The sequence below is a fragment of the Saccopteryx bilineata genome, chromosome 5, assembly GCF_036850765.1.
Source record: "Saccopteryx bilineata isolate mSacBil1 chromosome 5, mSacBil1_pri_phased_curated, whole genome shotgun sequence".
Lineage (NCBI taxonomy): Eukaryota > Metazoa > Chordata > Mammalia > Chiroptera > Emballonuridae > Saccopteryx > Saccopteryx bilineata.
This window is the reverse complement of record NC_089494.1, coordinates 84,561,044-84,588,706: the sequence shown is the minus strand read 5'-3', so window position 1 is coordinate 84,588,706 and position 27,663 is coordinate 84,561,044. Positions and strand designations below refer to the sequence as shown.

Genomic DNA, 27,663 nt, shown 5'->3' with positions numbered 1-27,663 from the left:
AGACAACTTTTGGCAGGTGAAAATATACTCTTCTGTAAACTCATCTGTTCTTCCAGAATTATTTAACAGACCTCAGCCAATGCCTTTTGGTGAGAGCTTAACTTCTTTGAGAATTACTTTTTCTGCTCTTCAAAAGAGCTGATGATAAAAACAAATAGGCTATCAAGCCAGTAAAAGACATGGAGGAACCTTAAATGCATATTAGTAAGTGAAAGAAACCAATGTGAAAAGGCTCCATACTCTATGATTCCAACTATACAGCATTCTGGAAAAGGCAAAGCTATAGTGACAGTGACAAGATCAGTGGTTGCCAAGGATTCATGGGGAGAAGTAGGAGGGATAAAGAGGTGGAGTACAGGGCATTTTTAAGGCTATGAAACTATTCTATATGATATGGCAATGGATATATGATGTTATGCATATCTGAAAACTTGTAGAACTTTACAGCTTAAAGAGTGAGCCCTAATGTAAATTATGGATTTCATGTAATAATATAACAATATTGCTTATCAGTTGTAACAAATGCCCCGCACTAATGTAAGATGTTAATAACAGGGGGAGCTGTGTGTTTTTCTGGGCAAAGAGGAGGTATATAAGAATTCTTTGTACTGTCTCCTCAATTTTTCTATAAACATAAAACTACTCTAAAAATAGCCTATTAATTTTTAAAAATGTGGTGTTCCTTGTGCCCCACAGACATATGGAGACACTAGAAGTTCTCCAAAGGGCTCTTCTTTTCAAAGGCCTTCACATCCCTTAAGGAGAGAAACTATACATGTGTATCTGTATATACATATCTATGAAAGTTCCAATGGCTTTGTGTTAGAAATATCCTTTGTTCATTTTTCTCAACCTTCTGAATAGTTTCTTTTCCTTCAACCTGAAATATCTCTAATCTTGGTCTTAGCTCAAGGGTGAATTTTAAAAGGAATGTGAAATTTAGTTTCTTTTTTTTTCCTTTTTTTTTTTTTTTTTGTATTTTTCTGAAGCTGGAAACAGGGAGAGACAGACAGACTCCCGCATACCCCCGACCGGGATCTACCCAGCACGCCCACCAGGGGCAATGCTCTGCCCACCAGGGGGCGATGCTCTGCCCCTCTGGGGCATCGCTCTGCCACGACCAGAGCCACTCCAGCGCCTGGGGCAGAGGCCAAGGAGCCATCCCCAGCGCCCGGGCCATCTTTGCTCCAATGAAGCCTCGGCTGCGGGAGGGGAAGAGAGAGACAGAGAGGAAGGGGGTGGGGTGGAGAAGCAAATGGGCGCTTCTCCTGTGTGCCCTGGCCGGGAATCGAACCCGGGTCCCCCGCACGCCAGGCCGACGCTCTACCACTGAGCCAACCAGCCAGGGCCAAATTTAGTTTCTTAATATATGAATTATTAGACTGAGAGAAAAATTAAAAATCTGAAATTATTTTCTTAGATTTAGCCCATAAACATTTTAACACTCATAAATCATAAATAACCAGTAAAACATCCAATTTTGCAGAGTTCAAATTTCATACACTACAGTTTAAAAATAAAATTTCTACCTCTTGGACATTTTTGATTGGGTTTTTTGGTATCTAAACTTTTTACAGATGCAGTAACTATAATTGTGAAAAAATAGGTTAATTTAAAGATTTATATGAATTAAAATATAAGAAATTGAATGTTTTTTATCCAGCTTGATCTAAAAGTTTTATCTGTACTAAAGACATTGTTAGCAGTAGAAAATAATATTCTAAATATTATGCCTCGTTTCTGATGTGGTATTTAGCATTTTTTATGTTTAGTTTTAATGAGCAGGTAAAAGTCTTCAGCAACATAATGTCACATAAGGTAATGTTTGGCATAAATCAACAATGAGAAGAGTAACACTTTCCTAGTAGACCATTCTATACACAAAGCCTCTAAAACTATTGGTTACATTGATCAATAACCAATTTGGTTTTACGAATGTAGGTGTATGTATATTATGTATAGGGACCTAAAAGCAACATCTGAGAAACTGTAACTGTTAATATGCAAGGGCCAAAGCCCCAAAGTGATTTTAACTAAGCAATTTTATTGATTGGTAGATATTAGCTAATCTTAGTTTCTTGGAATTTGTTTTATAATTTTTGCAGAAATATAATCTGTATTCAAAGAAATTATCCTTTGACAGAGATTGAGCAGAGTATAATTTATGGACCAAATCTGGCCAACAGTCTCTTTTCTGTATAGCTCATGGCCTTTTCCTGCACTGCTCACAAACTAAGTAGTTTTTACATTTTAAAGGGTTAAAAAAATGTAGCAGAGAACATTATGTGGCTCAGAAAAACCTAAGATATTTTTATCCGGCCGTTTAACAGTAAAACTTTGCCAGACTCTGTCTCAGAAGATAGGGACTTGGAGGTTGAACCCTGTTTCTTATAACTAGATTAATTTAATTAGCTCTTATCTCTGCTTCTTCCACAAAAGCAGCTGGGATAATTTACTTGAAGCTTTCTTATCTTCTCTATTGAAGGACCTTTAGTGTATTCCTATGGCTTTTATTATTAATGAAGTCTTTGAGTTGGTCCTATAATTAGCATCCTCTTAACCCAAGTCCTAAACAAAATGTTAAATAAGACAAAAGAGAGGCAGATGAAGACCAAGCATCACCTTTCTCACTGTTAATGGCTGACTTTAGGGGCGGAGCTTTGTGTGCTGGCCAACCGGACCCTGTCTGCCCCTAAGCAGTGTGGGACCAGGACAGAACTCTCCCTGTGAAGAGCACAAAGGCAGCTTCTCAAAGGAGTGAGGGCAGGGAAGGAAGGGCAGAGCTGCACTGAGCATTCTTTTTAATTCTTAAATTTACTGACAGTCTTCCTCCAAAAAGAAGAAATGAGAAAATGGGTAATGAGAAGCCGGGGAGTCATGAGCTATATGAGTGCTTGATGCACATTGAAGAAAAACTCAGGAGTAGGGAAGAAGTACTTCTTCCTAAAATATTAATCTTCACATCCTAAATTTAGCCTGCATGCTAGCTGCGCTTCCCCACCTCAGTCTGCCTCTCCAATTTTACCTTTCATTACTCTCCTTTACTTTAAGTTAAAACTATATTAAATATGATTTGTTGGAACTGGTGGCTTCCCCTTGCCTCTTGTAATCACCCCGGTTAGTGACATCCATTTATAATGTGTATCCATTCTTTTCAGAAAATCCCAGTTCAGAATTGACTTTTTTCAAGTATTCTGCTGTTTAATTTGCACAATGCTTTGCTTTGTCCTCTATTGTCTATTGCGCATCCTTTCATTGCCTAAATTATTATTGTAATACGGTAGCACGTTTTAGTAATGAGATCTGTGGATTATAGATCGGTGGTTTTGAAGCCACCAGACGTCGAGCACTTATTATATGCTAGGCACGATGTTGAGTGCCTTTTATACATTCTCTCATTTAATCTTCACAGTAGTCCTAATGAAATAGATCACACGTAGGTCACACATTTTAAAATAAAATATGTTGTGCAAGAATGAGGACTGTTATTTAAGAAGGTCACAGTCAGTTTCCTAAGACGTTTGTTTATTTTTCTCAATAAATTTCAAAGTTTTCAAGGAAAGGAGTAGTTAGCAGCTGCTCCTGTGGTGGTTTCATTGCATGGAGCACATTCTTCTTCTGAAAAAAAAAAGATGTTCAACGTACTTTTTATCTTCAGTATGATAAAATTAATAATAAAAGGAATAACATCAAAATTATTTTCAATATGCTCTACAAACCAGCTGGGGAAATTAATGATGTACCAGAGGGAAGGAATAAACCTTGAAAATAAAATAAGTACAAGCTGTATAGATTTTTCTTCTTCTTCTTTAGCTTGTTAATATGCAAAATGTCAAAATATGTAAATATAGAATGATGAAATGATCTCTCATAATCTCCATTAAGGTTCAACTATTATTGATTTATGGTCAGTTTTGTTTCATTAGTATCCCACCCACTCCAGATTAATCTGAGGAAAATTCCGGACATTGTCAGTTTATCTGTGAATATTTCAGCATGTTTTTGTGAAAGACAAGGGCTCATTTTAAAACACAAAGATAATGATATTATTGCCTCAGAACTTAATAATTCTTTAATATTAACAAATATTTAGTTACTGATAAAATTTCACCAATCACACTGAGTTTAGGGTGAGTGTGAATCAGGATCACACTCACTGAAGGTCAGTGCAGTTAATTGGCTGACATGTTGCTTAAATCTTTTAATTTGTAGTTGCTTCTTCATCTTGCCTTGCAATTTCTTTTTTTTGAAGCTGTCATATGACTGGTGGATTTGCATAGTGTGGACCTTGTTGATTTCATCCCATAATGTCATACGGTGTTTCTTTGTTCCCTGTATTCCTGAAAATTGATGGTTATATGTAGAGGTTTGATCAGATTCAGGTTCAGTTATTTTATCAAAAATGTTAAGTGGTAGTAAGTGCTTCTATTGAGAATTATTATTTGTCCCTTTTGCTGAACCATCCTTGCATTTGTGGAATAAATCCCACTTAATCATAGTGTGTTACCCTTCTAATGCAGATATTGACTTGTAATTTTCTTGCACTCTAGTAACTTTAGTGCTTTTTCTATGACATTTTGACAATAAAGGAATAGATTCAAAGATAATTAAAAGATACAAAAACTCAAGACATCTTATACTTTAGACCATGCAGGAGCTTGAGCTACAAATATCTCACTGTATTCCTTACAGGACCACATCCATGAAGTTTCTCAACTCACGGCCACACAGATGTTCCTCCTGACACCCCTCCAAGCCGCCACCTTCCGATCTCCCCCTCCCCACGATGCCCCTATTCGGCAGGAAGTAGCCAGACGAATAAACGGCGCCCCTTTTCTATTTAACACAAAAGGTCAGAATGTAAAGTTGGTGGATAATGGGGGATGGTCACGTGGGGAACCCAGACCCGTAAACTTTGGCTAGGACCGCCCACAACCAAGCACGCCAAAAGAGGCTTCACAGGAACCCTTTGGAAAAAAGCGACCGTCTGCCAGCCAGCGAGATTTCACCACATCATATTAGCTCGACTTCCTAGAGGGACCCCTTTAAATATCTCCCACGTGGTTTAATCCTTGCGACTTCCCTGGCCTCCATCTGGCCTCCATCTTTCTTCCGGGCCGGGGAGCCTCGCCGGGCGGGATGCGTGCTCTGTACTCAATAAAGCCTTTTGTTATTCCACACTTGGTGGCTCTGGCCCCTTCCTTCTTTCTCAGCAAGAAAAAAATACCTTACACTAACCTTTGTCCTTTATCTGAAATTCAGCTTTAACTGGATGTCCTGCCTTGTATCTGGCAACCCTAGCTATACGTTATTTAAGCAATATTAAAATGAGAATGACAAAGGCCATCACATGCTGAGGGAAGAGAAAAAAGCACAGAGGGAGAATTGAATACCTTGTGCTCATGAAACTCCAAGGAAACTCACATGTGGCAGAAAAGAAATCTCTATAGAAGCTTTCTAAGAACAGAAACTGTGTTGTACTCATGCCAAGACCAGCCCAGTGCCTCATTACTATGGAGTAGGAGGTCAGTAAATATTGTTCAGCATTTAAATGCACAGTTGCTCTGTAGCAGAGAGAAATAAGGCTGGGGCTGTGGTGTGAAGCTGGATTGTGGAGGCTAAAGAGCTGGGAAGTGTAGGTCTGGAGAAGGTGGGGCTGAGGATCAGCATTGACTGGGATTGATCAGAGGCTCAAATAACCAGTTTACCCAGTTCAAGGAGAATCCTGAAAGCATTCATAATTTCACACCCAGAAAACACCCAATTTTTATATTACTTCAGTGATCTTTGCTCATCTTTCCAGAGAAAGAAGTAGAAAAAAAGTTGTTCAAATAACAAAGGACATGGAAAGTTAAAATGTAAGAACATTTTTATTTATGATTGTAGGATCATTTCACTGTGTTCCTTCCAAAAGTGACTAATAACCAAAGTGGGTGAGCTTCATTCTGTCTTAGGTTTTGGATTTGCTTGAAAAATTGGTGAGACTTTCCAAGGAAGAGAAATATGACACACACATGGCGATTCTGAGGCCAGCGCTGTTCTCAGACGGTTTTCTGGCCCCGCTCTGGGCACTCAGGCCTGCGAGTTGGCAAAGGATAAGAGAAAACACGACTGAGGTTTTGTGAGTGCTCAGTGCACTGCTGGGTGCCAGTGATGGGCAGAGGCATGGCCACCGCCCTGGCAGTGACTGGCAGCTGTGCCACGGGTGCACACGATACTCTAGCAGTCCTGATACGGAAGTCCTGGGCGTCATCAGCAGAGGCACTTGACTGGTTTGGTGGCAGCAGCAGCAGCATGTCCAGCCAGTATAACCCCTGGTTTGGGAATCAGCAGATACAGGAAGTATTGCTGCAGCTGTCCTAGACCTGGAGATGAAGAGAAAATGGAACACTCAGAGTTACCAGGGCCATGGCTAAACAAGTCACCAGGACAGGTTCATGGGTACAGTGAAGCCTGGGAATCATCTTGGGGAGATTTGGGACAGGCTTGTGTTCTTGCAGAGAAGGTACTGTAAGAGGCAGAAGAGAAAGCTGATTTGTATTGCTCTAATCCTGTCCATTATCCATCCTGCTGGACAGTGGTGGCCGCTGTGTCCTGGTCACCGTGGGCTGCAGGGATGGCTTAGCTTGTGTTGCTTATTGTCTATATTCTAAATTACATGCATCTCAAAAATATATCAACATTGTTCACACTGAGGCCCACTGCATACTTGTTTCACAGGTCAGTCATAGGGTTACCTGTTACAATAAATGAATAAATCGCTGTTTAAATAAATGTTAATCACAAAAACATAAATAAGTAAATATAAGGATAAATGAGTTAAGCAAATAAAGTTTTCTCAACTGTAAGACTTCTCAGAACTTTAAAATGCTAAAATATTCATTATACGTATCCAAGAGGCAGATTTCGAATTAGCATTTTTTAAATGGAATTGACCACTGCACTTTCCCTCCGGTGCTGCGTATCTTTAAGACCAGCGCTCTGAGGAACACCACAGTGCTTTAGAAAAATGTTGTTTATCCTCACGATGATATGCAAGCGTGGGTTTATTGAAAAATCACTCCAGAAACACACTTTGTTGTTTGTGTGAATCTTATATTGGTGACATTTTAATGAGCAGAGAGCAGCATTATTTCATTGCAGACTCACATGTGCTTACCTTGTCTCTCCAAGGCCACTGTCTCATGAGAGCTTCAGTGTACTTGCCATCGGAGTAAACACTGTGTTTTCACACAGTGGATCTCAGAGCCCCCTTTGTATGGGCTCAGCGGAAGTAGAAAAGGACTGACCATATCCAGGGAACATCAGAGTGTTCTCTGATTAGTTATCATCTGTTGTGGCTTCACTGCTGGAGAAGGGATCTGGTGATTTGCACTTTTGAGATATTATTCCTCTCACTCTCTATTGTTTCAGATGCAATGTACTGCATTTTGGGGAGGAGGTTCTTTTCAATCTCAGTGCATTTGGGGCTCAACAATAAAGATGATTTGTGAAATTTAACAATAGTTTCTTCTCAAATAGTAAGTAAACTCTTTAAAATTGACCTACCTGGCTATCGATATTTGTCTCTATATTTTGAAATATTAAAAAAAATACAAAGAAGTTTCTAGTGAAAATATATCTTTGTTTAGAGTAACTCCTGTTAATATCTTCTCATATTTTCATATATGTGAAGTCAATAGAAATAAAATTTACCTCAACCCTATCCTCAACCCTTCAATCTCATTCTCCCTTTCCAATCTCAGAGATAGCCATTGTCAGAGATTTAGTGAGGACCCTTCCCTTTTATACTTTCCCATACAAATGTGTATCTGTAACACCTATACCTACATATAATGCATATATACAATATACATATATATATATACATATATATACACACACAAATTCTATATATACATAAATAGTATACTTTATTTTTTGCATATTTGTTTTTAATAACTTACATGAACACATATTAGATTTAGTTTGTCTTAATAGCTGTATAACATTTTATCTTGTATATTTAGGTATTGCTTTTGGACATGAAAGTTGTTCATAGTTTCTTTCCCCCAATGACAAGTGTGCTTTAATAAACCGTGTTTTGTTTCCATGTGTGTGCACTGCTAGGCGAGTTTCTTGAGGCCACACTTCCAGGATTGTTGTCACCGGGGTATGAGTTATGGGGTCCATTTGCATTTTCCCTAGATGCTGCTGACTGCATACCAGGACAGCTGTCACCATTGTTATTTCCTCTGGTCAGATCTGAGAGGACCATTTCCCCTAAGTTCTTATCAATACATCGTTGGATTAAAAAGCTTTGCTAGTGTGACGGAAGAGATCAATGTTATTTTACAAAGAGAGAATTGGTATACTTTCACATTTGTATTTTGAGAATTGCTTGTTCTTATATTTTTTCCATTTTATTGTTTTGATTTTTGTTTGTTTCATTAATTAGCTGAAGTTCCTTATGTAGTCAGGATATTCTTTGATGAATACTACATTGCAAGAATCTTTTATTCTGTAGGTAATATTTTAACTTTATAATTAAAACTAAAAATGTTAAAATTTAAAGTTAAATGTTCTTAACATGTCTTGTCTACTTCTGTCGTAAATTTTCCAAAATTTTAGAAATTTCTCACATTTAGAAATTTAGATATTTAATGCCCTTGGGACTGATGTTTTGTTTTATATTGTGAAAGAGTAAATTTTATTTTCTTGAGGAGGGTTACTTTTGCTAACATAATTTATTATGAACTCTATTTATTCCTCACCAATTCATGTACCACAAATAATGTACAATGTTCTATATTTACGGGTCAGTTTCTGGGCTCTCGCTTCTAGTCCATTGATTTATTTGATAACTATGTTATCCACACTGTACTATCTTAATTAAAATAGCTTCACATTTAGTGGGCAAGAAACTTTCCTTTAAAAAATTATTTGCTATTGTTTTTCTTTATATATTAAGTTTAGAATCAGTTTGTTCTATGAAAATGTTATTAAAATTTTATTGGTAATTGCTTTAAACTTTAGATTAACGTTAAGAGAAGGTGTTTTTACTATGCTACTTCCAGTCACTTGGGTCTTTATGACTTTCAAAGAGTTGCATCATTTTATCCAGAAGGGATTTGTATATTTTTGTGTTAGGATATTTACTAGACAAAATAAATGCTGTTTTTGTAAATTGGATCTTTCTATTTTTTGTTTTTTTTTTGTTTGTTTTTTTGACAGAGACAGAGAGAGTCAGAGAGAGCGACAGCTAGGGACAGACAGGAAGGGAAAGAGATGAGAAGCATCAATTCTTTGTTGTGGCACCTTAGTTGTTCACTGATTGCTTTCTCATATGTGCCTTGATTGGGGGGGCTACAGCAGAGTGAGTGGCCACTTGCTCAAGCCAGTGATCTGGGCTCAAGCCAGTGACCTTTGGGCTCAACCCAGCGACCATGGGGTCATCTCTGTGATCCCACGCTCAAGCCAGCGACCTGTGCTCAAGCTGGTGAGCCCGCACTCAAGCTGGATGAGCCCACGCTCAATTGAGCAACGTTGGGTTTTTGAACCTGGGTTCTCTGCGTCCTAGTTTGATGCTCTATCCACCATGCCACTGCCTGGTCAGGCTATTTTTGCTTTTTGCTACCCAGATATTTCTGGCATAAATAAACACTTATTTTTTATAACACCATTTATCTACATTAAAACATATGTACATATAACAGTAATACATAAGGTATATGTGTGTATATATTTCACATAAATGGTTGCATATGGGAAGGTAGAGAAGTGGGAAGAGTGTATGAGATAAAAGGGGGCAGAGAGATAATAACGAAAGCAAGTAAACCTATACTCTGTGTCTCAGTCTCTTGCATTAATTGGAAATTGTGGTGATAAAAGATGGAATTACCAACAAGCCATTGTTGGTTGTTTTAAGAATGAGGACATAACTGGGACATAGGCAGTGGTAATCTATGGGTCTACCTTAGCAGAGTCAAACTGGAACTTGACTTCCGGTTATCTCTATATTGCACTTATTTCCACAAGCAATATTGTAGTCAGAGATCCAATGGTTGGTTTGTTCTTTCCTGTTGAAAGCTAGGACTATTTCCACTTACCTTCTAGTTATGGGGAAGCCTGGTGTCCCTGAGGGGTGGCCTTCTTGGCGACTGCACTACTTTGTGGGAAGCCCTTTCAGCCCTGGGAGTCCAGAAGCAGCAAGGTGGGTGGAAGCCAGATGTGGCCTTTCCATGACAATGTACAGAGACTAGGTCTCACTTCCTAAGAATTTCCTCAATTCTTTGTGAACAAAATAGAGTATTTTCAACTAACCTTGATATATTCCATTTATGTACCAACACTATTGTTTTTGAGTCTTGATCTTGTGCCTAGAAACCCTAGTAAACTCTCACTGATTTTCATAAATTTTTCTTTTGGGAGGCTCTTTGGAAAAGAATCTACATAAATATTTCTGTGATAGAGACCAGTATTTGTCCTTTAATGTCCTTTTTTTTTTTTAAATGTAGGACTAAAGACAGCCCTGCATTTTTACCTTAGCATATGGCTATGTAGGATAAAGCATGCATTTTCCAGGCTGTTGTAGTTTGGTGTGGCCATATCCATAATTAAGTCTTAACCATGGAATATAACCAAAAAGAAGTATGCACCTTCAGGGAAGTGTACTTAAAAGGAAAATATAGCCTTTTACTACCTCTTACTTGTAGGATTGCAGACGTGATGGCCAAAGCATTGGAGCATTAATCTTGGACCTTGCAGTGAAAACTATGTTTTGAGGACAGCAGAACAATAAGAAAGGGAGACTGTGAGTCCCTGATGATTCAGACAGGCCACTGAGGTTTACAGAGGGGGGAAAAACAAACAAACAAACAAAAAATAAATAAAAAACAAACAAACAAAAAACCCCAAATGAAACTACTATCTTGCTTCTTTAGATTTTCTGTTACTTGCAACAATACTTACTCTTTTCAATCATTATATATTTTCCCCCTTGTGTTGCTTCTGGTTTTGGCTGTGCCCTTCAGCACAACATTTCGTAGTTGAGTCAGCCTTAATATACTCCAGCATTTAATGAGACTGTATCTGAAGTACCACCATACGTATGATGTTTGTTATATGGTTTTAGAAATTAATCTTTAGAAAGCTTAGGAAATGCCATTCTATTCCTAGTTTTCTAGGAGTTCTAAGAAATCATATACAGAGGTTAAATTTTTCAAATGCTTCTTTTTTTCTTAGTGTCTGTTGAAATAGCCCATATGGTTTTTCTCCTTTAACCCATTAATGCAGTAAAGTACAGTGTGTCCGTAAAGTCATGGTGCACTTTTGACCAGTCACAGGAAAGAAACAAAAGACGATAGAAATGTGAAATCTGCACCAAATAAAAGGAAAACTCTCCCAGTTTCATACCTATTCAGTGCAGTTCGATGTGGGCTCATGCACAGATTTTTTAGGGCTCCTTAGGTAGCTATCCCATATAGCCTCTACAGACTCATCACTGACTGATGGCCTACCAGAACGGGGTTTCTCCACCAAACTGCCGGTTTCCTTCAACTGCTTATCCCACCGAGTAATGTTATTCCTATGTGGTGGCGCTTTATTATAAACAGGCCAATATTCACGTTGCACTTTGATCATGGTTTGAATTTAGTGAGCCACAGAACACACTGAACTTTCCTCTGTACTATCCACATCTCGACTGGAATGGCCATGGGCTGCTCCACTGTATACACGATGTTATGTCATCATCTGCGCATGCGCACATGCTGCCACATCATCCTACAGAAACTGGGAGGGTTTTCCTTTTATTTGGTGCAGATTTCACATTTCTATCTTCTTTTGTTGCTTTCCTGTGACTGGTCAAAAGTGCACCATGACTCTATGGACATACTGTATGTTGATAAATACTCTAATGTGAAATCATCCTGTTATCCTTAGGATAAATTTCCTATGGTAATTATGTATTTTTATTGAAAAAAATTACTTTAAATTCTAATTTTCTAACATTTTATTTAAGACATTATGCTCTTACTGATGTTGCCAGTTCAAAACCATGCACTTGTCTGGTCAAGGCATATATGGGAGTTGATGCTTCTTGCTCCTCCCCCTTTTCTCTCTCTCTCTCTCTCTCTCTCCCCTCTCTAAAAAATGGATAAATAAATAAATTTTAAAAAAATTAAAAAAAAGGCCTTATGCTCTTATATTCATTTCATATTTTTCTTCTAGTTATATTATCATGATTGTGTTGATTATAATATAAGTTGTATAATTTTTCTTCAGGAATAGTTTATAAATGAGAGAGATCATCAATCCTTGAAAATTTGGTAAAATTACGCTATTGTATTATGGTGTTTTGTTCAGTATAGAAGAAGATTTTTAAATACCATATCAATATCCTTAATAATTATTGATATATTTAGGTATATGTTTCATCTTGGATAAGTTTTTTATCTGGCTCTCTGATTCTCAAATAAAGAGGTAGGTAAGTAGACAGATATAGAATATATCTAACGCTTGGCCCTGGCTGGTTTGTTCAGTGGTAGAGCATTGGCCCAGTGTGTGGATGTCCTGTGTTTGATTCCTGGTCAAGCACAAAGAAGAAGCAACCATCTGCTTCTCCATTCCTCCCCCTTTCCCTTCTTTTTCTCTCCCCCTCCTGCAGACATGGCTCAATTGATTCAAGAACATTGGCCCCAGGCATTGAGGTCAGTTGGCTCCCTGGAACCTCAACCTCAAACACTAAAAATAGTTCAGTTGTGAGCATGGCCCCAGATAAGCAGAACATTGGCCATAAACCAGGGTGAGGGTGAGGGTTGCCGAGTGGATCCTGGTTGGAGCACACGCAGGAGTCTGTTTTTCTATCTCTCCTCCTCTCTCTTGGAAAAGAAGAAGAAAAAAAGGAAAAAAAGAAAAAATATATCTACCTCCCCAAATAATCTTATTTTTTCATTTTTCAGATTCATTAGTTTTATGTTTATTGTAACATAACTTTGGTGTGTGTGTGTGTGTGTGTGTGTGCGCGCGCGTGCGCAACAGAAACAGAGACAGAGAGAGGGACAGATAAGGACAGACAGAAAGAGAGAGAGATGAGAAGCATCAATTTTTCACTGCGGCACCTTTGTTGTTCATTGATTGCTTTCTCATATGTGCCTTGACTGGGGGGGCTACAGCAGAATGAGTGACCTCTTGCTCAAACCAGCAACCTTGGGCTCAAGCTGGTGAGCCTTGCTCAAACCAGATGAACCTGCGCTCAAACTGGTGACCTCAGGGTTTTGAACATGGGTCCTCTGTGTCCCAGTCCAATGTTCTATCCACTGCGCAACCACCTGGTCAGGCCAGAGTATTAGATATTGAAACAGCCTCCCAACTGGCATTGTGCCTCCATGCTCACTCTTTGCTCCCACTGTATGTTTCTTGAATATCAACTCAACTGGCCTTTCTAAGGCCTAAATGAGATCATGTTAGTTTCATGTTAAAATCCTCCAATGAAATCACTCTGCATCTAGAAGAAAATCAAACTCCTTACCATAGCCTACAATGATGACAAAACGTTCCACTGTCTACCTCACTGACCTCAGCCTTTCTATACTACAACTACTTCACTATCTCTGCAATGCCAGCCTTCTTCCTGTTCTTGGAGTATGGCAAACCAGTCCCTTTTCAGGCCTAGTTCTCTCTGTTCCTTCTTCAGAGAGCATTCTGCAAAATCACTCTTCAGAATGACTCATGCCCGGTTTTCTTACTTGAGTGTGACCTTTCCAGAAATATTCTCCCTCTTCCCTACATAGGTCCTACAGTTACGCTTCGTCTCTTTACTGCACATGTGATGCAAAGACAGCAATAGACAAGTTGATGAAATAAATTTCCTTTAGTGGTGGCAGTGATGGAATTCGAAAGAGACAAACAAGAACCTATTCTTCAGGTGTATGATAGGCTTTTCAGGACCCCTGAGTTAACACTGGATGTACAAAATAAATAATGCCACCTTTTTAGATCATGAGGGAGGTCTACCCTGACCATTGGTGACTTTCTTTTTAGTATCTTCCATTAATTGAAATATTTTCTTGGTTTTCTTTTTCATTTATTGTCACTCCACATGAACATGTAAGCTTTTTGAGGTCAGAGTGCCTTATTTAATACTGTAACCCATACACCCAGACTGTGTCTGAGAGATGTTCAATAGGTATTGTCATCTACTGATTGAGCAATTTGGTCTCCACTGTCCCCTCCCCTCCAGTTCATTTACTCTTCCAAAAGTCTTTGAGTTTTCAATCCAAATATAAGCTCTCTTTTCTTTAAAACCTTATGCCTACTTTCTAATGACCTTATATTCTGCCTGTATTCTCACTATTTCTTTAAATTTCCTATCCTCTACACTAAAGAGTAAACTTATAAATGACAAGGATAATGTCACACTCGTCTTTATGTCCTCTATTACATTTAGCCCAATTAGTGCATTAATTTATCAAATGATAGTAGTATTAATATTCTATTAATTTAGGCTTTTAAACTTTGAATTTTTGAGTTATATGCTCCTATGTTAAATGGAAGTAACATTTTTCCTTTTAAAACTATAATTGTTTCTGATCTGGCTTCATTTCTTATGTTTTCTTTTTCCAGGCAAACTCTACTTAGAAAATGCAAACTGGTAGCTCACATTCTTAAACGTAGCCTGCAGATATGTTTTAGTTGGCTCTCACAATGTTTTAAAAGTTTTGAATGAGTTGTTACCATTTAAAAATTAGATTTCATAAAATGTTTTGGACTTTTGGCTTTCCTGTGAATAGGACAATCTGGCAGCCCTGGGTTTACATAACCTCCTAACAACACATGTTCAAAATGCGCATGTGCTCTCTCTGGTTCACGATAGTCTCCTCTGGTCTAGCCTCATTCGCATGTAGTACATGCTTGGCCTCTTCACATACTAGAGTTTCAGATTCCAGCTTTATCCTATTTCTACAATGCCTATGTAATTTTAATTAGTGACAATCTAATAAAAACACCTGCAATCCCACCCAGCGCTGTTTGACTCCAAAGTCTGAATTGTTTCTATTATTCACCACATTTGACTACGTATAGAAGCATGTAAAGCTTTGAAAGAAAAGGAGGATTATGTTACCTTCCCACAGAAACTTTCATTTGTTTGGGGGCAGTGAGAAGAGGTGGAGTGGAATTCATAAAGAAGTTAGAATGCTTGGGTTCTACTATCAGATTTCTTCGTGATCATTTTACCCCTCAGGGCTGTGGTTCCACCTCTATAAAGTGGGAACAATATGTTGATTCCTAAGGTTCCTTCTATCACCAACCATTCTGTAATATTTTTGAAAAGAAATTTAAATGTTTTCTTTCTATGTTGATTTCAGTTATTAACTTTGACACACATAGAGTCTCTGTTTGTTTGACAATTGTTCATAGGGCAATGTCTTTCTAGGTTGTGCACACTTGTTTGATGTCTTTTAGTCACCCCATGGACATAGAAGTGCTAATTAAATTGAATACCATTATTCAAATAACTTCCCCAAAGACCGCATTTGAGGTCGTTGAGCTGTGTGGTTACATTTTCCTTGACATACACTTAGATTTCTAAATGAAAGGGGAGAATTCATGGCAAACATGTATTTTGGCTTTGAAAAAGAAAGTGGTGATGAATTATGCATCGTTCCCTCCCTTATGCATAGATCACTCGGCTGGTGCTCAAAGGGGTTCTAGCCTTTCACTGAACTTAACCCATCTGCACTCCCCCTTGCAGTGTTTGTTTAAGCCCACCCTCCCCCATGTGCATCCCTGTCAAGTGTGGGTGAGTGAGTGAGAGAGTGAGTGAGTGAGTGAGTGATTGGTGTGCTTTACATCAGAAGCAGAGAGAAGCCGAGTCACTGCATGGCCAGCACAAATCTTCCTTGCTTCTTAGGCAAGTGTGTCCATAACAAGAAATAAAAAATGTGGCACTTCAGGCTAAGCATGAAAGGAAATCCAAGACAGCTTCACACTTGCTTTTTAATTAATGAGATGGCCAGAGATGTTGTTTTCTAGCCAATGTTAGTGTGAGATGATGTGTCCTCAAATATTAGATACCAAAAAATGTGAGTCTGAGCCTATAGTGTTAAGAGCTAAGAGAAAGGTTTCTTTATGACCTGAAAATGGAAACTAGAAGAAATATTTCTTTTTTCACAGATATGAGGCATGGAAAATAGTGCTCACCTACTATTTATAGAAAACTCTTTATGTTAAAAGCTCTGGGGCTTGTTTTCTCTGAGAAAGATATTTGTAGCTATAATTAAGAAATCTGTTTAAATTGTGCTGGTAATTATACTAATTGGTATCAAAATCTCATTGAATACTTGGAAGAGTAAATTGCCCCAGTTGAGTTCAGTAGCTGTAGTGGGTAGATAGGTTTTCAAAAATAAAGACCCTGCTAACATTAAGTAGGTCACATTTAGAAGTGCTCTGTGTGTGTCTGTTTATCTTAATTTGGGCAACTTGGTGGCCTTGCAATATTTATATCCAGGACTAAAATAAAATCCAAAATAAAGTGCAGTTGAATTGCTTGAGATGCTTTGGGATGAAAGGTCCTCACTGTTAAGATCCAGATATTAAAATCTCCAGGAGTCGCCTGACCAGGCGGTGGCACAGTGAATAGAGTATCTGACTGGGATGCGGAAGGACCCAGGTTTGAGACTCCGAGGTCACCAGCTTGAGCGCAGGCTAATCTGGTTTGAGCAAAAGCTCACCAGCTCGGACCCAAGGTTGCTGGCTCGAGCAAGAGGTTACTCTGTCTGCTAAAGGCCCACTGTCAAGAAACATATGAGAAAGCAATCAATGAACAACTAAGGTGTTGCAACGAAAAGCTAATGATTGATGCTTCTCAAAAGCTCCGAGAGTCAGAGGGCTAAGACAATGATGGAGTGAAGGATCGGTTGTAGGGACTCAAGTGTGGGTCCATCTGAACTGCATGAGACTAGTGGTTTTCCAGAAATTCACAGGAGCAATGACAGCATTTCTTAAAATGTATGCTCCCAGTGATGAGCATATCTGGGAAAAGGATATGAGATTCTCAATTATTTTTTCTAAAACATTTTGTCTATTTTTAATTAATTTAAAATTGGCATCATCTTTTGTACTAATTTAATCAAACAGGACAGATTTTAAGCAGCAGAAAAGAAGGCAAGTTAAAAAACATCTGAACCAGAGAATAAAGTAGATTATTTTCCTGGAGACAAGTAGAATAGTAAGTAAAATTGCATAACCCCAAATCATTTATATTTGCCTTTGGAAGATGTCTTGACTATATTTTGGCAGAAGATTTAACATAGTAACTTAATTTTGCTTAGGATAATAATAAACAGGTTTTCATTTCCAAAATTCACGCTCAATAATGTGTGTGGGTGGAGAGAAATAGCTTCCTACATTGTAGGGGAATGACAAAGAAAAGTTAGTTTTGGGATTTAAAGTTTTCCAGGGAAAAATGAAAAAGTAAGTAATCTAATATAAATAATTAGGGGGTAATTGCTTATAAATACTCTCTATAACACATAGTATTTCCAAAAAAAAGCATACTCTCTTCCAGGTAGCTCATGGCAATGTAACTTTTGATACTACTGTAGTACCTCGAATTCAAGTATTTTTTCCTGTGGGTAGATAGTTTATAACAGGAAACCTTGAGTTATATGATATATGAGTTGTAGGTGGGGAGGGAGGGTGGAGATATGAACATATTGGGCTTTAGGCTGGGAATATGATTTTTCGCCATGTACTCATATCAAGACATTTCATGAATAAACTGATATTCTGGGGATGAATTATAAATGAATATAAAGAGATATTAAAAATATATCTGGAGCATTGAGTGAAGCAAATGTAGTTCAGGAGGCTGTGAAGATGGTAATAAAATAGCAAGGATATATAGCCTGGGGTTTCCATCCAAGAGATATTTGAGATTTCTAGGTTTGTCTTGCTGTAGGACTGCTTCTTAATAGATCTCTTGTTCTATTTTATTTCCCAACATATCATGGGATTTTGATAATTCATGTACATCATAGGTTGAGGGGGAATCAATTCTAAATTTGAAAAACTATGACACTCAGAAAAGATATGTCCGCATGGCTAATAAAACAGTCAAACCAAAGGTTGAAAGCCGGTCCTCTCATTTCCTGCCCAGTGTTTTGGAAAGAACTTTAAGATAAAAGTTAGTCACACTCCTAACATTGACAAGCATTCGGTGGGCTCCAAGCATTTGCTGGACACAGTGGAAGCAAAGCATTGTAAAATCTGGCTGGGCTCTGAAGGAATGTACATACGATACTATTTTGAAAAACAGAACAGATCATTTCAGAAAGATAGTTCTATCAGTTCTCCTAGCATTTAGGGAAAGAGACTTTCAATCCATTCTTGAGAAAAGGCCTTTCAATGTTTCACTACGGATAGGAAACAACCTACTGTCTCCTGCTGAAACTGAGTCGTGTAAAGTGGCTGGCACCCTCAGACCAAAGGTTGTGCCATGCCTGCACTACTAATCCTTCTAAACCATCCCTTAGAAAGATCAGTGAGTCTCCAGCTCTGCCAGTCCTATTCCTCCTCTGTAGACCCTTCTGTTCACTGTCATCTCAGGACATCTTTAGGAAGCTCAAATCAATTTAAATTATTTTAATTCTTTTAAAAATAAAGACTCGGTGATGATGTGAGAGTGCAGAAGGCAGGGTGACTTGGGCTGTATTGGATTTGAAAGTTAAACAATTTTATTTATAGCCTTTTGTTCTGCATGAAATATTAAACTATAAAAGCACCAGGTAAGCATATTTATTTTTAATTTGTATATGTGACATCCTAGACATCTTATCAAGCTTTAGAATAGGCTGAGCTAATTGGTTAAATGTACATCAGTTTTCTCTCTGTGTTGAGAAGGCAACTCATAAAAATTCGTTTTCAACACATGGTTGTAAGAAGACAGAATTACCTTATGTGGATTAATGCACATTCATGAAGAACATGTTGCTTTCTGATGAAACCAACTCATCCTACAAATCCTATCAATAAACTGATCTGGAATTTCTTTAAGATGAACCCAAACAAGTAATTGGAATATGGCCTCCACCCCTAGTTTTTTGTCTCTTGACCCCACATTTCCCACATTTGATCCTCAATAGCCTTATAGTAGAGACAGAATTTTTGTTCTAAAATATTGAAATATAGATCTGTTTTATTGAGTTGGAAAAACTGAATCACACTAATAAGACATTTTTAGATATCTAACAACCTCTGCCGAAATGTAAGTTCTAAATCCCCCATAAAGAACTGTTCTTGGAAAAGCTCTTCTCCTAGTAAGGTTTAAAGAAGTGGTTCTCAAACTTTTTGAAGTTGGGGCGCATTTAAAATCCTACAAATAATTGTAGGTGCATTATATACAAATTTATGAAAAATATGTTATAATAATTAAGTCAAATATTAAAGAAAAAATATGAAATCCAAGCATGCTTTTATGGTAATTAAATGAAATAAATATGACAAAATTAAATTTATTCTGACCTTAAAAAACATTTTTATGTTACTTTTTTTGAGTTAAGCTTTTTAAAATTCATAAAAAAGAGGGGTTAAAAATTAAAAAAAAGACAAAAAAGTTATATTTTTATATACATAGATACATTCTTAGTAAAATTTAGTAAATTTAGCAGGTCCCAGCACAATTGTGTTAAGTTTTTTTATTCTTGTGTTTATGAGAAACATGAGCCTGATGTGTCCTAGTGATTTCTTCAATGTTTGGGCATATATTTGAAAGACAAACTCTCATTTCCTCATCAATACATTGAAGAATTCCTCTCTTTTTACTCTTAATTGTGTTGAGTGCAGAAAACCCCCACCATACATATCATCTTAACTTTATACCAAACAAGGGATAGAAGAAACTTGCCTCCAGTCTTTCTGGGGAACATGGGGGGTAGTGTAAACAATCCAGCACCACAGTTTAACAGCCTTTTGCAACCTAAACAGGCAAGTGAGGTGGGGGGTTGGGCAGACTGTCAGCTTACAGCCAATTCCCTACATTTCTGTCCCCCAAAAATATAAACTCCCAAAACCCTGTTGGTTTTTTGGTCCCCAATAGGCACATATTTCTCTGGAATACCATAGGGTGCACCTGGAAATCTTCTAGGGCGCACCAGAGTGCCCTGGCACACACTTTGAGAACCACTGGTTTAAAGAGTCAAACTTTACTGTTTTCCCCATTGTCTTCTAATATTTAAGCCTAACTCTTGTTCCAGGTGTGATAAAGAAAGGGCCTTTGGATTTTGGTCAGGAATCCTTGTTTCTAGTTCTAGCTCTGCCTCTCACAGTATGTGCAACTTCGGATGGGAGAACTGATGCCTGAGGACCTCACTTTTCACAACTTTCAGATAAGGGTCCAGACCGGTCACTGATGTTGGAGTCTTGATGTTCTAGTATCATGTATGGGCTTATAGTCAAGGAAGGGGAACAAAATGATTTGTTGTCTATACATATATTGCTTTTTTCTACCTTTGAGCTGTTTTTTAGGAGAGGAGATGAGACTGTCACACACACTTATTCTTGAGTAGGCTCATTTGTAGTCTTAGAAGAAATTACACATTTTATGCTATAGCATAAACAAGATTCTTTCGTGAAATATAAGGGAAGATGAAGCAGATTAAATTGCTCAAGAAGGCAAGTGACTTTGAAATTAAAATGACCCCACAGAATTTTGTAAAATAACTGCCATCTCTACCTCCCTCCATAGTTAGTCACTGATAGCAAAGAGTAATTTCTAGATAAACATAAATTTGCTTTGTACATGGCATAAATTTTCTAATTGCTACAATTCAATAGAGGTTTCCAAAATTATATTTATTATTAAAACTATGCATATTATATGGTAAATTTAAAGGAATCTATTTTTATTTATTTTATTTATTTTATTTATTTATTTTTTTTACAGAGACAGAGAGAGAGTCAGAGTGGGGGATAGACAGGGACAGACAGACAGGAATGGAGAGATGAGAAGCATCAATCATTAGTTTTTCGTTGCGCATTGCAACACCTTAGTTGTTCATTGATTGCTTTCTCATATGTGCCTTGACCGTGGGCCTTCAGCAGACCGAATAACCCCTTGCTTGAGCCAGTGACCTTGGGTCCAAACTGGCGAGCTTTTTGCTCAAGCCAGATGAGCCCGTGCTCAAACTGACAACCTCGGGGTCTCGAACCTGGGTCTTCCGCATCCCAGTCTGACGCTCTATCCACTGTGCCACCACCTGGTCAGGCAGGAATCTATCTTTTAGAAGACCATAATCTAGTATTTCTTATTAAATTTATTAAGGAGTGTTATACAGTTAGATCCTAGTAATTCCTTTAAACATCTTGGACAACTAAAAATAAATCTGAAATACTGGAATGACAGTCAAAAACAAAACTTGTTTTCATTAAAATAGAGCACCTTTCATATTGCTGACAACCCTCTTGACTAGAAATTTCATGATATTATTCTACATAAAGTCTTTTTTTTTTCTTTTTGAGATACGGGGGGTGGGGGAGAGAGAGAGAGAGAGAGAGAGAGAGAGAGAGAGAGAGAGAGAGAAACATTGAGCTGCTCCTGCATGTGCCGTGATTGGGGAATAGAACCAAAACCTTCATGCTCTGGAACATCATTGCTTCAACCAGCTGAGCTATCCAGCCAGGGCTTATATAAAATCTTGTAATTTAGTTTTGGCTCTGTATTTATAGGAATTGGGATTGACCAATTTAAGTCTAACTGATCTAAAATTAGAGGAATTTATGTAGTGTGAGAGGAGCAATTTGGAGAGCTAATAGGGTGAAAAGGGTGTGATTTTAAAGCAACATCACTAGACATGAAAATGGTTTGCTATCCAGATTGCCAAAGTGGAAAATTCTCAGCTTGATTTGGGTATAGTTTAGATAAACTTTCTCATTAATAAGAGTATCATGGGAAAAAGAAAGTAATTCTAGTTGGTTTTCCTAAGAACTTCTTTATCATAATAGATCATTATATTATCCTTTTCCCTAAAATTTGACCAGTCTTTCCTTCACTTCCTCCTGACTATCATGTCTGTTGCTAAAATAGATATCTGTAAAGTTCTGTGTAAACATAAATACCCTTAGTATCTATTTCTAGTAGTTGACCATTTGCATTGTGGGAAATCCTATGATCATAAGAGGTAATTTACATAAAAAAATTTCCAATATGTGTTTAAAGGATTATACTCAGCAATGGGGATATTAATTTGCTCCCTGCTGCCTATCCCAAGCCAAGTAAATGCCTGTCCTATAGAATTATTAAAAAATTGTATTTCTTCCTTATTCTTTTGTTTTCTCCTATATGGAGAGGCTGAATGTAACATTCCTAGCCTCCCTCTGCCTATTTGCTCAACCATTTCCAGGGGAACTGAGTGCTCCCTGACGAATGAATTTGGCTAAGTAAACTGGGCATTCTTGGATCTATGCCTTCCTTTCTTCCTCTTGAGAGCCTACTGCCTATGGGGTGTATGTGCTCTACTCCTTTCCAGTGAAGACTCTATCCTTCCTTGGTTTAATGTGAAGGGTGAGTCTTGTCCTGTCCAGCAGTGTCTAAGACTGAGTAGATTAGTCCTTCTAATTCTGGGTCTAATATTAGGAAACACTCTCTTCCAGATATAAACCACATCAACTACTCAGCTATTCTAGTAATAAATAACATATTTTGCCTGTGTCTTTTTTTATTTCTTAATTCCATATTCAATTAGAGAAAAATATTTTCATTAGCTCTTATCAAATACCATAAATATGTACTTATATTCTGACCATTTTTTTTCTATTCCCAGGATAATGTTTTGTTAGAGAATAAATAAGCACCAGGATCTAGACAATTAAAAAGTGAATTAGGTTTACATTTATGTTCTTAATTATAATAACACATGTGATACCCTCATTTGATGTGTTAACTTTGTCTCTTAAAGATAAAAAATTATTTGTTTAATACACTTGTGAGCAAAATAGTTCTTACCACCAAGTTTGTAAATGTGCTTGTTCTTGTATAGATTCCAATAGGTAATCTGCAGTTAGAAAGAAGAGATAAGAATGAGATACTTCCCTAAAGTATAAATTCATTCAGAACAAAATCAATTTTAAGGACTGCCAGAGTAGAAGGGAAGAGAGATGCCTGACCTGTGGTGGTGTAGTGGATACAGCGTCAACCTGGAACACAGGTCCATAGTTCGAAACCCTGAGTTTGGTCAAGGCACATATGGGAGTTGATGCTTCCTGCTCCTCCCCCCTTCTCTCTCTCTCTTTCCTCTCTAAAAATGAATAAATAAATTAAAAGAAAGAAGAGAGATGTTTGAGAATCATGTTGGTATGCATGTCCTCACTTTGACTTAATCCCATAAAGATTTAAAAAATTTTTATTTTTATGTATTCATGTATTTATTTTATTTTTATGTTCATGTATTTTAGGGTTACTGTGTCATTCTGTTCTGGCAAGAATTTTGGATGCTTGATTTATAGTTTTGACTTTAATACCCATCATTTCTTAAGAAGGTAAAGGACAGAGATTCAGAATAGTGTCTGTCCATCTAGGTAGGAAGATCATTTCTAATTCTGGACCCCAAAAGTGTTTACTTTGATGTTTCTTTTTTTTCATGCTGGATTCTCCATTGCAGGAGTCAATAACATTGAACAAAACTAGTAAAAACACCTAATTTTAAGTGTTTTTTACTGTAAGCAATGAGTTGTTAAAATTTTACAGCTCAAATGCAAGAAATAAGAGCACTTCTTAATCTTGTACTCCAGGATTCTCACAACTTTGAGGAAAGTGCATGTGAAATATCAGTGTTCCTACAGAAAAAGCAATCAAGGATAACTTATCCTCAGTTTTATTTTCTAATAAATGAAGATGACAGTTGTAACCTTGTTAAGAATAAATGAACTAACTCACACAGAGCTATTTCAAGGGAGTAGGATTGGCTTAGATCAATGCTACAAGTTTATTGATTCTTCATTGTGTGGGCCTGTTTAGATTCCTGGAGCATACTTGCTAAATACCCGTAGTGACCCTACTCATTAGTACAACTCAATTTGCTCTCATAAATTCCAAAGTAGACCTGTGTGGGAACCATCAAACTGTATATATAATTCTCAGCACAGCACTTGATACATATTAAATCATCATCATCATCATCATCATCTTCATCATTCCAGAAATGGCCAGAAGAAAATGTTTGGAATCTTTCCAGAATCTCAGTATTCTCCAAGTTGGGACTTGTACTGTGGACTGTGTGAGCTTCTCTTGTGCTATTGTGGCAGGCAGTTAGACAGACATGAGCAGAGCAAGGACTACAGGTCAGGCACATAAGGTCATGTGGGTGGAAAGCCCCAGGTGCCTAGCAATGGGCAAAATTGGGAAAATAAGGATGTTGGCCCAGGATAACCTTCCTTCCACTAGCATATTGCTGGTCATTTGGGATAGACCCCCCCTTAGCACGGGAGTGAACCAGAGAGCCAGAGAATAGTTCTTAAGCACTAAATAAACCCTAGGGATAATATGTAGGCCTCAGTTGGGTTTTAGCTCCAGATCCAGAAAAGCAGCAGAATGAATACTTCCATATGAAACTAATCTTGTAGAAATAAGACAGTTAAAATTAATAGTGGGGAATGGTAGGGGAACTGAAGAGTTAGAATTTTGCTTGAGTAATAGCAGCTTTTAGTTACACTCAATTAGCTTCATGGTTAGTGCAAGTGAAAGCTTTGTTACAGGAGCTGAAATACCTGAACAGGCTGCAGGGGTCTGCAACCAAAGTCTTTGTGTTCCAGGGACTGGATGCCTGCTAAGCATGATGCAGATAAGGAATTACTAACAATATTAGAAAAATCTCTAGAATGCAAGTTTTATCTAACTAACTTTCCAAAACCCCTTACCTGTACTTTTCTTCCCCTTATTAAAAAGGTTGGCTTGAGATGAAAGGTAAAGATGGCTTTGGGTATATAACCTCCATTTGCTTAGCTCACTGGCCATTTGAATAAAGTACCCAGAAACATTCAATCCCTGCCTCTACTTGTTGGTTGAGTGGTGACAGGCAGCACAAGCACCGACATTTCTAGTTTCACTATGAGCTGTTTCAAAGTGGTAGGATTAGTTTAGATCAAATTTGTGGGTCCACTTAAGCCTGATGTCCAAATAGTTTGGTTTGTTTTCTGATTAGATCTGATGATCTAGTTTCCTGACTCTAGGTCCACCCATCAGCCAGGATGGGAGAACACAGAGATTCTATGATTACTGGAAAGGTCTTCTCAGGAAAGCCTGGGCCACTTGCTTGTCTTGTTTCCTTTTAATCTCATCTCTGTCATCTGAGGCAGCCTAACCCTTTATCTCAGCCATTTAATTTAAGGCTTTCTTGCTAGGCTTTCCCTAGAGCTACACTGCTGTCTTCCTTCCCCAGTATCAAACAACCACATGTGTTAATTCTATGGAAAGGACCTGGTTACATTGCCCCAGTCTTTTTTTAGAGATGCTGCTCATCCTGCCATGCCAAAAACGACAAGATTTGCTCTAATTGGATTACAGTTCCACATTCTTGTTTGACCTTGTGTTTTACTGGTCAGTTCCTCCTTAGGGCTATGATTTCATAGCTTTTAGTCTCCCCATGGAGGTTATTTATTTATTTATTTATTTTTTAAATCAAGCAAAGAGACTAATCGCACAGTTTTATTTTTTCTGGCCTCAACTCTTGTGGCCTTATGCCTTGGCTAAGGAAGAAGTCAGTCAATTAATTCCCTTTCTTGTCAGCAATCTGATGAAAAAATGGAAGAGTTTGGAGAAGAAAGTATTGACTAAAATAATTATCCTGCTCATCCTCAATTAATTTGAATTTACATCAAAGACATAGCAACGGTTTTGGATACCATTCTGTGGAAAAATATGAACACATCTGAGAACCAGTAAGGATTTGATACTAAGACAGCTTTTGACAAATCAATATGGGAAAGAGAAGACAATTGAAATAATAGGCTAATAGGAACCCACAACTTACCTTGGATGTCAAGTTGTATTTCTTCTTAGGTTTATCTAGGATGTAGATCAAACATAGGTAACTATTTCTTCATTATCTTTCTGCTGTAATTATTTTGGCAATGAATTTAACTAGAATAGTAAAAACTGACTTTACCAATTCCTTCTCCTTCTCTTTTTCCTCTTTCTGATTATTGTATAAATATAGCATAGTGGTTAAAAATTGGGCTTCAGAGTTTACAGACATTAGATTAAATCTAATATCAAACAAATTATTTCCTTTCTTTGAGCCTTAGTTCCTTCATCTGTAAGATAAAGGCAATAATACCTATGTCATGGGGTGTTTGTAACAGTTAAATAAAAGAACATATATAAAGTGCTAAGAAGAATACTTTCTTCATAGTGAGTGTTCAAAACAAACAAACTATTACTGTATAGCTAAAGGTTTAATATTTCCAAATAGCTACTCAAATTCTTTATTAAACATCTATAAAATGAAGTGGCCTGGCCAGGCAGTGGCACAGTGGACAGAGCATCGAACTGGGATGCGGAGGACCCAGGTTCTAATCCCCAAGGTCGCCAACTTGAGTGCGGGCTCATCTGGTTTGAGCAAGGCTCACTAGTTTGAACCCAAGGTCACTGGCTTGAGCAAGGGGTCTCTCAGTTTGCTGTAGCTCTCTGGTCAAGGCATATATGAGAAAGCAATCAATAAACAACTAAAGTGCTACAAAGAAAAATTGATGCTTCTCATCTCTCTCCCTTCCTGTCTGTCTGTCCCTCTGTCTCTCTCTGTCACAAAAAAAGAAAGAAAGAAATGGTTGTCATCATATCTTGGAATATATTTCTGCTGTCATACTCCTCTTTTACTGTCATCTCCTCCACATCCCATATGAATTTGAATTTTTTCCATAGGCAACTTATGCAGAAAAGGAAGAGTAAATCAGTGAAGGTAACAGTAAAATACATGATCAAGAGCATTTGTTTATGATCCTGAAAGGCAATAAAACAATACCACTCAGAAGAAATATGGTACTAAGACACACTAGCATGTACTAAACCAAGACTATTTAAGATTTCTCACACTTTCACTTGATTTGGTTAACCATACTCAGAACTTTCATCAAAATAAAATGCATGTGATATTTGCTCATTGTCAGTTTTTCTTTTAATGCACAAAGGAAGGATTAAAAACTATGTAGAATTAGAAATTATTCATGATATATTCCAAAATCATGCACTCTGTAAGGGTAAGGACCATGACTGTGTCTGTCTTCTGTTCCACTGTGTTACTACATAACACCATGCCTAGTACATAGCCGGTTACAAAAAACAAACTAATTGCTTTGTGTATAATTGTTAATATAATTAAAGATTTGTCTATAATTAGGCATTTATGAAAGTGTTTGTTGAAAAGACATTCAGCCAAAGTTTTCTGTCAGACTTGTCTAATAAGACTCCTTTTATGTGAACCAATTAAACTTAGGTCATTGCTCTGCCTCAAGGGAACAGCATTCAGTCATGATCAATCTGTGTGACTCTTTTCCAAAGGGTATTTTATTTTTAATAAAGAATTGGCCGGTGGTATTTTTTAGACTTGTTCATTAACATTTTAGCTGTGTTATCTGAAATGTTGATGTATGGTTAAATTAAGATTGTAGTCTTAGGGGATAAACTAGAAAATA

At 37.5% G+C, this 27,663-nt stretch overlaps 1 pseudogene; it reads left to right on the top strand.

Moving 5' to 3' along the window:
- Positions 1–6,382: 6,382 nt before the first annotated feature.
- The window catches only part of LOC136306505 (small ribosomal subunit protein uS5 pseudogene), a 79,708-nt pseudogene continuing 58,427 nt past the window's right edge, over positions 6,383–27,663 (top strand).